Source organism: Homarus americanus, unplaced genomic scaffold (genome assembly GCF_018991925.1).
Source record: "Homarus americanus isolate GMGI-L3 unplaced genomic scaffold, GMGI_Hamer_2.0 scaffold51859, whole genome shotgun sequence".
In the NCBI taxonomy this organism is placed as follows: Eukaryota; Metazoa; Arthropoda; class Malacostraca; order Decapoda; family Nephropidae; genus Homarus; species Homarus americanus.
The window spans coordinates 737,249-750,083 of NW_024711292.1; positions in this window are offsets into that span (position 1 = coordinate 737,249).

Sequence of the window (12,835 nt, forward strand, 5' to 3'; positions counted from 1 at the left end):
AGGAAGCTCAACTCCCTTTAACTTGTCATCTGGCGCTGACGGATATAACTTAGACAGTATTCATAGAAAACGAAAGATGCCGTATTGTGGGTTAACTATACTAACCTTGACGTATTTATATATATTTATTTATTTAAACTTCATTTATTCATTGATGAAGAAAACCTAACCTCATTATCATTTGTAAAACGTTATTCATTCCAAAATGACTGAAATTACTGTCTCCAGTATTTTTTTCACGGTTAAACACATTTTCTACAACATCACTATTGTAGAGGTATCGTAGTGGATTTCTCCCCTACAAACGCTGTTTGTCGCTGAGTAGCCGATCCCGCGAATTCCCCAGTGTATGCCTCGTGGTCTGGGTCAACCAGCGCCGCCTTACATGACGGAGGTCAACTATTAAGCCACGCCTACCTCCGCTATTTAAGACCTGACCTCGTGGTGACCACTCTCTTTCTACCTACACCAACCAGCCAACAACACCTCCTCCTCCTCCGCCTGCCTGGCCGTCCTCGCTCCCGCCGGCGAGCATGGCGACCCACAAGTTGCCCTCCTCTGAGCATCCTCACCAACCAACTCTCTTCTTCTAGCTACAGCCGCAGCCAACACCACCTCCTCCTCCTCCGCCTGCCTGGCGGTCCTCGCTCCCGCCGGTGAGCATCCTCACCAACCAGCTCTCTCTACATCACGCTTGTAACCACGCTGCCACTTCCCAGCACCAAGCTACATTGTACATCCAATACAATATGTATACAGTGAGCACATTGTGAGTTTCCTTTCTCCATCCCATCCTGTGTGCGAACCCAAACATTATATAAAGTAACAATAATAAGTAATACAGAAAAGGCTGATTCACTATAACAATCTAATCCATGTACCTAACCTAACATACGTGTAATGCCACCATTCATCGAATATAAATTGTGTTGTCAATGTGTATGTTATCGCCTTCCCCAAACAAACATTGGATCTCCCAGCACCCCCCCAATGTGTATGTTATCGCCTTCCCCAAACAAACATTGGATCTCTTTCCCCCACGCGGCCTGTTGCCTCGTGAGATGTGGCGGCTGGGGGAGGGGGGGATGTTCACAGATGAAGAGTTCTTGATTCTCCTGACTGTAAGGTCTAAAGGGTGACGTGGCTCTCATGACACAGATTGCCCTCTCGAGTGATATTCCCCCCCCCCACGCGACCTGTGACCTCGCCAGATGCGGCGGGAAAGTTTACCAATTGTAGGGTATCGAGATATTAATGTTGTCTAGCACTCAGGATGGAAGGAAACTCTAATGTGGTTTTCTTATATAATATAAGTTATATGATAGACAGTCTGGTGCTGGAGGTGCCGTGTGGTGAGGAGCTGCTCAGTAGAGACGTTCGGTGAGTAGCGTGTTGAAGGAGGTAGATGTGCAGGAGCTTCGTTAGAGAAGATGTTGCCTGTTGCTGGCCTCCTGGTTGAATGAATGCTGACAGCGTGGAGCTTGCTGGAGGAGGTGTTGCTTGTTCAGGAAGATGGGCAGAATGAGAGTTGGTTGGTGAGGAAGCTCAGAGAAGGACAGCTGGTGGGTCGCCATGCTCGCTGGCGGGAGCGAGGACCGCCAGGCAGGCGAGGAGAAGCGAGGGCAGCCAGGCAGCGGCGGAGGAGGAGGTGTTGCTTGTTCAAGAAGAATGGTCAGAATGAATCTCAATGGAGAGACAGAGCTTATATACCCAGCAGCCGCTATGAGTCATGTTGGGAAAACCCAGAAAGTCGCCGGTTCCTGGTTCCGTTGCTAAGATACGGTAACATCTGGTTGGTTGCTAGGGAAGGCAGTAGCAGGTGGTGGCTGTGGCTACGCAGTTGTAGGCAGTTGTAGGGGAGACGTCCACTACAATACTCCCCCTTCCCTCCAGGCGGTGTAGGAGACTTGTTGTCTGTAGAGTTGCTTAGCACATGTGAGGCAGACCGGGCGGTGCATGCCTCATGTGAGACAACGGCGATGGCGTGATGAGCCGATCGCTGAAATACAACTGTCTAGATACACACTATCTGTGGGAGAAGGGAGAAAAAGGGTGTGTGGAGGCGATGAATGTTGTGCTTCCCTCACGACAGGTACAGGGTCGTCAGATGCGCCTGCTGGGGTGTGTGTGGGCCTGGGTCAGGAGCAGGGGCTGCGTCAGCAGAAGCGGATTAGGGCTCGTGACAGCAGCTGGGTCCACGACAGCAGCAGGGTGCAGGACATTAGCAGGGAGTACCTGAGGGAGAAAAGAGGGGGTGTGGAGGCGATGGATGTTGTGTGCTTCCCTCACGGCAGGTACTGAGTCGTCAGATGCGCCTGCTGGGGTGTGTGGGCCTGGGTCAGCGTCTGAGGCAGGACGGGTGTGCTGGGGTCGTCAGAATGTGGTGCGTGGGGCAGGAAGAGGAGCCGGTGTCTGCTTGAAGACTGGGAGCGTGATCAGTGTCTCCTCCATCCTGTGTGAGTGCTAATCTCCGGGAGTCACCATTTGTAGGGGTATCGAGATATTAATGTTGTCTAGCACTCAGGATGGAAGGAAACTCTAATGTGGTTTTCTTGTATAATATAAGTTATATGATAGACAGTCTGGTGCTGGAGGTGCCGTGTGGTGAGGAGCTGCTCAGTAGAGACGTTCGGTGAGTAGCGTGTTGAAGGAGGTAGATGTGCAGGAGCTTCGTTAGAGAAGATGTTGCCTGTTGCTGGCCTCCTGGTTGAATGAATGCTGACAGCGTGGAGCTTGCTGGAGGAGGTGTTGCTTGTTCAGGAAGATGGGCAGAATGAGAGCTGGTTGGTGAGGAAGCTCAGAGAAGGACAGCTGGTGGGTCGCCATGCTCGCTGGCGGGAGCGAGGACCGCCAGGCAGGCGGAGGAGAGGCGAGGGCAGCCAGGCAGCGGCGGAGGAGGAGGTGTTGCTTGTTCAAGAAGAATGGTCAGAATGAATCTCAATGGAGAGACAGAGCTTATATACCCAGCAGCCGCTATGAGTCATGTTGGGAAAACCCGAGAAGTCGCCGGTCACTAGTTTCGTTGCTAGGATACGGTAACATCTGGTTGGTTGCTAGGGAAGGCGGTAGCAGGTGGTGGCTGTGGCTACGCAGTTGTAGGCAGTTGTAGGGGAGACGTCCACTACAATACTCCCCCTTCCCTCCAGGCGGTGTAGGAGACTTGTTGTCTGTAGAGTTGCTTAGCACATGTGAGGCAGACCGGGCGGTGCATGCCTCATGTGAGACAATGGCGATGGCGTGATGAGCCGATCGCTGAAATACAACTGTCTAGATACACACTATCTGTGGGAGAAGGGAGAAAAAGGGTGTGTGGAGGCGATGAATGTTGTGCTTCCCTCACGACAGGTACAGGGTCGTCAGATGCGCCTGCTGGGGTGTGTGTGGGCCTGGGTCAGGAGCAGGGGCTGCGTCAGCAGAAGCGGATTAGGGCTCGTGACAGCAGCTGGGTCCACGACAGCAGCAGGGTGCAGGACATTAGCAGGGAGTACCTGAGGGAGAAAAGAGGGGGTGTGGAGGCGATGGATGTTGTGTGCTTCCCTCACGGCAGGTACTGAGTCGTCAGATGCGCCTGCTGGGTGTGTGTGGGCCTGGGTCAGCGTCTGAGGCAGGACGGGTGTGCTGGGGTCGTAGGATGTGGTGCTTGGGGCAGGAAGAGGAGCCGGTGTCTGCTTGAAGACTGGGAGCGTGATCAGTGTCTCCTCCATCCTGTGTGAGTGCTAATCTCCGGGGGTCACCATTGTAGGGGTATCGAGATATTAATGTTGTCTAGCACTCAGGATGGAAGGAAAATCTAATGTGGTTTTCTTATATAATATAAGTTATATGATAGACAGTCTGGTGCTGGAGATGCCGTGTGGTGAGGAGCTGCTCAGTAGAGACGTTCGGTGAGTAGCGTGTTGAAGGAGGTAGATGTGCAGGAGCTTCGTTAGAGAAGATGTTGCCTGTTGCTGGCCTCCTGGTTGAATGAATGCTGACAGCGTGGAGCTTGCTGGAGGAGGTGTTGCTTGTTCAGGAAGATGGGCAGAATGAATCTCAATGGAGAGACAGAGCTTATATACCCAGCAGCAGCCGCTAGTCCTCTATGAATCATGTTGGGAAAACCCAGAAAGTCGCCGGTGACTAGTTTCGTTGCTAGGCTACCGTACCATCTGGCGTCAGCTCTCGCTTGGTTGCTAGGATACGGCAGCGCGTCGGAATGCGATACGCAGTTGTAGGGGAGACGTCCACTACACGCCTGTGTCAGTGCTGGCGTGTGAGTGCTGGCGTTTGCTGCCCTACCCGAACAAAGATTGGGACGGTGGGCGGTGTTTACGGAGAAGAGGTCCTGATTCTGCTAAATGAATGGTTTAAAAGGGTGGCGTGGCCGCCTAGACTCCAAGAGATCGCTCACTCGAGTGATGCTGTAAGGAGCAGCCTTCTGCTCGCACTGATAAACACCACACAATCCTGTCCAAGAATTTGTGCTGAGACAATTTACACAGTACTGTTGTCTCTTGGAACACCATACTGATCTGCATTGATCCTCACTTGTAAGTACAGCATAAGTAATGAAATATTGTTGACTAATTACGTCTACTCGTTTCTGCCTAACTTGGAGTAATAAGACAATGCAGAATGAAGCGAAGCTAAGATTAATAGAGTTATAAACTTTGTATCATGTCACTATGATCAATATCAATTATAATTAAGACAAATTGTGTGAGACTAACTAATTATGTATCAGATAGATCACCATGCAATGCTAATGAACGCCTTGTTCTCTGCAGGTTTTGACCACATCAATAAATATTGAATGCGTCAACAGGCTGGTTTCAATCATTCCCCTGTGGCGTACTGAATGTGGCCAGTAGATATCTCACACTCAGGACGAGGTAGGAGAGAAACAAACAATGCGTTTTCTTTATATATTGTAAGTACAGTGCAGTGCTAGGGAGTTGCCGTGTGGTGAGAAGCTTGCTCAGAGGTCCTGTTGGGTGAGTAGCGTGCTGAGGGGAGTTGCTGTGCAGGAGCTTTGGTAGAGGAGGTGTTGCGTGTTGCTGGCCTCCAGGTTGATTCCTTCTACACGGCGAGAATGGGAGCTTATATACACGTCCAGTGGACGTGCAACGGAAGTACAAACTGCCGGTGTCGACCCCCCCCATGTCTAGACTCGTCAGAGAAACTGGCGCGACTAGGCTTTGGCAGAACTCCGTTGCTATGGGATACAGCTAGGCTGTTGTAGGGGAGAGTATCCACTACAATACTCCCCCTCCCCTCCGAGCGCTGCAGGAGACTTGTTGTCGGCAGGGTTGTATCCCACATGTGAGGCATAACGGGCTGGGGTGTGGATCAGCCAGCCGCTGCGGGAGACGACTCTGTCTGGAGACACGAGATCTGTGGGAGAAACAGAGGTAGAAAGAGGGTTGTGGGTAAGAGAAGGTTGTACAGGCGAGGAATGTGGTGCTTCTCTCGCGGCAGGTACACAGTCCTCAGTGGCGCCGGGTGGGGTGTCTGGGTCCTTAGGGCAGGCTGCGGGGTCGTCAGGAGCAGTAGGTACCTGAGGAAGAAAAGAGGGTACCCAAAAATGTTGTGGGCGGGGTGTTGCTGCAAGAGGTAACTGCGGGCAGACTGGTGTAGGCGTAGTTTGTTGGGGGTAGTACTGGGTTAGGGATTCAACGGGTAAGGTGGCCGGCTTCACTCGATCTATGCTGACGGTATCGTGTCTGCCACAGTCGATGATCGTCAGGAACTTCGCTGAACGTGCAACAACCTGGAAGGGTCCGTCGTAGGGGCGTTGAAGTGGGTTGCGGTGAGCATCGCGCCTGACGAAAACATATTCGGCGTTGAGTAGAGCAGGAGGGATATGTTCAGGGCGCCGGAAGGCTGGCTTGGGGCAGTGGCTCTGAATGCAGAAACTGCTTGTCGTAGAGTTTGCAAAAGGTCGCGACGGGCAGCAGGAGTGAAGTGGTCAAGGTCAGAAGTAAGGCGTGTGATGTGCTGCTTGATAGTGTCGGAGGTTATGGCGTCTACCAATCCCCATCGATGTTGCTTCCTCATGTAGTTGCAGGGGGCCTCACAGCGTCTAGCTTTAGCACCAAAACGTTAATGGTACCAACAGAAGGTAGGTACACTGTGCTGGGGGCTGGCGCGGGGTCAGGGGCAGGACGGAGATGTTGGGGTCGGTAGGACACAGTGGGTGGGGCAGGAACAGGAGAAGCAGCATGCATGGAGGAGCAGAGCTGCTCGAGGGTGTCCATTCTGCGGTGTAGAGACTGTAGCAGGACCCTCATGTCTTGCTTGTCTGGTAGAATGCTACTTCTCTGAGGAGCGTTGATCAGGTTGACGAAACCGGAGCTAAGTGGAGGTGTGACCACTGAGTGGTTTGCGGCAGCATGGCGCACAGCAGTGTATTCGTGGAATACTCTGTGTGCCGTGGCTGCATAGGTCGCCGAGGTAGTAGAGGAGTCCAATGCCGAGAGGACGAGACGAACTTCGCAGGGAGCTTCTGAGTGTGAAGCTGGCACAGGATAGTGTCAGGAAGCCTGTCTGTGTGGAGGGAGTTCAGTCTATGCATCTCGTCCCAGAGACGTGCAGGAGTGGAGTTGCCGAGGGGTAGACTTGATAAGTCTTGTAGGAGAGTGGCGTGGGGCCGTTGGTATCGCGTCTTCAGAGCATCCCGCAGGGCACCGAACTTGTTGTCAGCTGGAGGGTTGGTAATGATCTCTGAGACTTGCGTGGCGACTTCCGTGGGCAGGGAACAGAGCAGGGCGACATACTTTTGCGCGTCATTAGCTGTTGATCCGGTAAGGGCTGCCTCAACATGAATTAACCAGCCCTTGATGTTATGGTTGAAGGTTGGTAGAGAGATCCGTTTGTCGTCCATGGTAGTAGACAGGGCGGTCCTCACAGCTCCAGGGGCACGGCAGCAGAGTACTGGTTTTGCTGATCGTGCTGAGTGGTATTGGTGGATACTCTAGGTGGGGGCGGACAAGTGCTTTGAATAGATGTAGTTGAAATTTGGTGTCTATTTTGCTAAATCTTCGTAGTTTCGTGAGTTGTGATTGGGCAAGCTGTTTGCGTTGTGTTATGTGTTTTGCTATACCTGTTCTTGTTGTTGTGAGTCCCAGAATTTTGCCTTCGTTGGAGTATTGTATAGGTACGTTGTTGACTGTGATTGGTGCAGGGTTTATTTTGTCAATGTGTATGATCTTTAGTTTCTGTTTATTGGTTTGTATTTTCCACTTTTTTTCATATTCGTTGATTTTCTCGATGGTGTGGGCTGTTTTTCGTGCCATCATCTGTTTGCCCTTGCCTGGATGTCGGATGATTTGGGTGACGTCATAAGCATAAGCTACTTATTCTTTGTGTATAGGAGGTGGCATGTCGGCCGTGTGCAGTATATTGTGTAGAGTGTGGGCGAGAGGTTACTTCCCTGTGGTACTCCACTGTATAACCTGATGCTTGGGCCTATGTGGTTACCAATGATAATTTTGGCCTCTCAATTGTCAAGGAAGTTACAAAGAAAGGAAGTAAAGTTGTTGGGAAGTTCTTGGGTGGTAATTTTGTATTTGAGCCCGAGGTGCCAGACCTTGTCGAATGCTTTTGCTACGTCCCTTAATACTACGTTACATTGATCCCTGTTGTGCATTGCGTTTGCTATGTTTTCGTAAATTAGGGCTAAGGCTGTATGGGTTCCTCTGTGTTTTCTAAATCCGTGCTGTCTGGGGTTGTATTTCTCTTCAAGTTCGAGGTGTATTCTCAGTAGGTGGTTAATTATTTTTTCTAGGACTTTTCACGGTGCTTCTAGAAAAGAGATTGGTCTGTAATTTGATACTTGGGTAGGGAATTTACCTTGTTTTGCTGTTTTAAATTTCCTTGGGAAGTAGCCAGAGGCAAGTGCTGCATTAAAAATGTTTCTGAGTTGGAGTATCATGTTGATTGGTAGATGCTGGAGTATGGGTTTGTTTATTTTACTGATGCCCGGGGCCTTGTTCTTGAAACTGTTTATTGTTTTGTGAATTTCCTCTGCGGTGATTGGTTTGATCAGTGTGGAAAAATCATCAAGAGCGTTTATGTCTCTGTTGGGACTTGGTTGCCAGATGTGGGTTGTGTGTGTCATGTGATTGGTTACTTGTTGCTCGTTGTTCATACAGAAGTTTAGGTTGTCTTCCTGGCTTATTTGAAAAATTTTGCTCCATTATTTCCTGAATTCAGGTTCTTGTTCTTGGGTTCAGTTAATTTGATTTGGTTGCTGTTTAGAATGTAGTTTGATTCGTTGCTGGAGAGTCCCATTAGGTGTTTTATTTTCCGCCAGAATTCTTTCGGGTTGTGGTAAATTGCTTCTGTGTCTGCTATTAGTTTCTCCCAGTTATTCACGTATGCTTCTTTGGACATGTTTCATAGTTGTTCGTGCATGGTGTAATATTGTCTTCTGTATTTTGACGTCCATCCTTGTTCTATGATTAATTTGAATAAACTGCTGAATTGTCTGTAGAATTTTTGATTGACGTGAGTATTGAGGGTGTGGTATTGTACGGTGAGTGGTCGTGGGTATGTGGTGTTCCACTGCTTGGCTCACGTTTCCGTACCGTATCTCCAGTGTGTTGTCTATTTGGGAAGTGTGTTTGTTGTTTAGTTGGATGATTTGGTGATTGCTTAACTCCTTCGACACGGCGAGAATGGGAGCTTATATACACGTCCAGCGGACGTGGAACGCAAGTACAAGTTGCCGGTGTTGATCCCCCCTCCCCACTCATGTCTAGACTCGTCAGAGAAACTGGCGCGACTCTAGGCGACTAGGCTTTGGCAGAACTCCGTTGCTATAGGATACAGCTAGGCTGCTGTAGGGGAGAGTATCCACTACACCCTTTGACTTGCCCGTCACCTGAACCTCCTCCTTCCCAAGGCGTTTATAGTATAAGTCATGTATTGTCAGTTAATAAGTGACAAAATTTTTTATTTTATTTCTTTAACTGTTAATGATATTTAGATAAAATGTGACTTTTTTCTTGAGTTTTTTCCTAGTCAAAATTGTCACATTTTTGTGATTTTTTCCTACTGTAAGGGGGAGGGGTTAATGTTTCCCATTTTATTCTTATTCCTTTTTATCTATCACTGTGTAGGAGAGATTAAAGCAATCATCTCTTCTTGTATATATAAATAATTTTATTTTCTAAGTCTTTCTGTCAATATGTATCTATCTTATATTTCATTGCTTATATTTTACCTTTCTTTCTTTCAGTGTCAGTCTATATTTCTTATATCTTCCTCTTACTACTTTCTCTCAACTTCTTATCAGGGCTTAGTTATGTTCTATACAATGGATTAACCTGGGAAAACCATTTCATTCCTTACCATACTACTGTATTTTCAGTATTTACTATACTTACACAGGTATCAGAATAAACTGATATTATCAAACTAGTCTGTAGCGTGGTAGCGAGCTTAGGCACGTGAGTTCTAATGAGTATTTAATGAGAATCAATTGCGAGAAGGAATGAGCGGTGATATTCTCAATCTACTAATGCAATATTTATTAACAGCAAAAGTGAATAAGATGTCAGTTTAACACACTCAGACAAGACTGGACCACTTAGAGTTTACTTTACAAGTAACAAAATAGATCTTCAATTATTTGTTACAACATTCAACAATGATTATATTATTTCCTTGGCCATACAGATGGTTATTTCAAACACTTGACAATATCCCAAATTAAATAGATTATTTACTTTTATCCTCTTCACCACTGATCGGCTTGTTAGCCGCTTGGGCGATCGGTCACGTCTCTGATTACTTTACCTTTTCATTTATCTTCTTCACCAAAAGATCGGCTCGCTAGCCGCCCGGGCGATCGGTGACGTCTCTGTCACGCACTGTTGGCAAATACTGGGCACGCACCGGCTCCTGAATGTACCTGAACCCGCTCCAGTGTTGGTCAAGTCTTGTCTTGAAAGAGCTCACACTCGGTGCCGTCACAACACTCTCTGGTAGATTGTTCCAAGAGTTTACAACCCAAACTCCGAAAAAGTTTGCCCTCACAGTTTTCTGGACTTGCAGCTTCTTCAATCTTGAGCTGTGACCCCTTGTGGGGCGAGCGTCCGCCAGCTCCAAGTAAGGACACTCAACTGAGTAGTGCCCCCTGAGATGCTTATACACCTCAACTAGGTCCCCCCTTGCCCTCCTGTAGTATAAGCTAGACAAGTTCAGGCGCTCCAATCTCTCAGGGTAGCTGAGGTGCCGAAGTGCAGGCACCAGTCTGGTGGCCCTCCTTTGAACATTTTCAACCAACTGACAGTCCCTAGCATATCTCGGGGACCAGATGGGGTGACTACTCCAGATGGGGAAGCACTTCACTCCTGAAGATCGTAACGAGGGACGGACCGTCTAGATATCTGAACGACCTTCTTATAAGACCCAATAATTTATTTGCCTGATTTACCTTCTTCTCGCAATGGCCCGAGAACTTCAGCTCATTGTCAACATACACACCTAGGTCCTTCTCACATACAGTCTCAACTAGTGCGATTTCTTCATCCCTTTGGGACATATGATACGCCTCCTTACCGTTGGTACGCCCCAGGTGCATCCTCTTACACTTCGTGACATTGAATCTCAGCAGCCATTTCTTCGACCATTCCTGGAGCCCACAGAGGTCCTTCTGCAGCTCTTCACAGTCCGCTTGGTTCTTAATATACCGAAATAACTTGGCGTCATCGGCAAGCAATTGTATGGAGGAGTGTACAACGTCAGGCATGTCATTTATGAAACAAACAAACAACAGCGGGCCCAATACACTGCCCTGTGGTACTCCACCTGTGACAGGTACAGATGACGATTTCGTGCCATTAATCACCACACACTGCTTGCTGTCATGTAGAAAGTCTTCAATCCACGCTAGGACATTTCCCCGAATTCCGTACCCTTCTAGTTTGATTTTCAGCCTTTCGTGGGGTACACTGTCGAAAGCCTTGGCAAAATCTAGGTAAATATTGTCGATATTACCATCCCGTTCCAGAATATGGGTCCAAATATCCAATACCTTGAGCAATTGTGTTAAGCAGGAGCACCCCGGTATAAAACCGTGTTGGCAATCCTTTACAAGGTTGTTTCGTATTCGATGTCCCATTGCGGCGTATCTGATAATACTCTCAAGTACCTTACATATTATGCTGGTCAGGCTCACCGGTTTATAGTTGTTCGTGGAGTGACGATCGCCCTTCTTGAAGATAGGACTCACATAAGCCACTTTCCATTCACTGGGGACCATTTGTTCATCCAGGCAATTACAAAACAGGATCTTCAGGGGCTTTGCAAGCTCGTTGCACAACTCTCTTAGCACTCTAGGATGCACCATGTCAGGTCCGGGACTCTTATGGACCTTTAGCCTGGACAGTTTATTTCTAATACCCTCTTCTGTGAACACAATGTGGGTCAGTGCTGTGTAGAACCGTCTGTCCTCAAACGCAGGGAGGTTAGTTGCATCCTCTCTTGTGAACACCGAGGAAAAGAAGCTGTTCAATGCCTCAGCTTTATCCTGGTCAGAATCTGCGTAACTACCATCCACCAGCCTCAGATCTGATACTCCTACTCGCTTTTTCAATGTCGACTTTGCATAGCGGTAAAACGCCTTTGGGTTTGACTTGACCTCGCTTGCAACCAGCCTCTGGAACTCCTTTTCAGCCCTTCTACACTCTGTCTTTGCTTGGTTTCTGGCTCTTGCATACATCCTCCTGTCTTGCTCATCGTTTGACCCAACCCACGTCTTGAATTTCTGGGTTTTCTTCTTAATTTTGTCGACCGCCGCATGGTTCATGTGTAGGGATCCCCTCGTATCCCTAGAAGCACTGGGTTTGGTCTTGGGTATATATTTATCGATCAAATGGGTCACTTTACGAGTTATGATATTTAGCGTAGTGTCTGCGTTCTTGTACCTTAATGAGTCAGGCCAGTTGATACCCCTCATCTCTTCCTCATCCGATTGTAATTTCCTTTGTAATATTTGCACCTTGGCCTGGCCTTATCCTGAACTAGGTAACAGTTAAATCTGAATGACAACACTATATGGTGACTGGTGCCAACTGGAACAAGGTGTTCCAGTTAGGCCACCATACCCTCCTCGTTTGTTATGAGGTCTAGTGGCTTGGGTGTTTGCTCCCCTCTGTAATATGTTAGGTCTTTAACATATTGGAACAGAAAATGATCTCTCAGAGTTTCTACAAAAAGAGTAGCAGGGTTATTCAAGTCATTTGGGGCGAACTCGTTTCTCTAGTCGATGTCGCCATAGTTAAAGTCCCCCATGATAAGGAGGTGGCTAGGGTTGAGCATCGCCGCGTTGTCTAGTAAGGTTCTTAAGTTCCTTTGATTTAGTGGGCCACAGTTTGGGAATTTGCAGATACACCCGACGATAAGTAAGTCCCTCCCTTTAATTTAATTTTACACCGCTTGGACTCTTCAAAAACATCCTCTCCCTGTACCCTCGCCTGGCTGGCTCTAAGGTCTTGCCAAGCTTAGATAACCACACCCCTCTTACAAGTTTCTTGAGAAAGGTTCGTAAATGAGTCATATCCAGGAATACTGAACTCACATTCCTCTGGGTCGATTCTTCTGTTCTTGTACAACAGTTCTACAACACCTACAATATCTGGTCGGTGTACTCTTTAGTAGTGTTTCAAACTCATCTCTCTTATCAAGGAACGTGTCAGTATTGGTGTACATGACATTCAAGTCAGAATTTGTTCTCGGTAACGTCTCTGCTCTTAGTAGTAAACTAGCTCCCCCCATCCTCAGAAGCTGCAGCATTTGCTAAGTACACTGCATTTTGCAGGGTGTGGTTAGAAATGTTATTGTTTACACG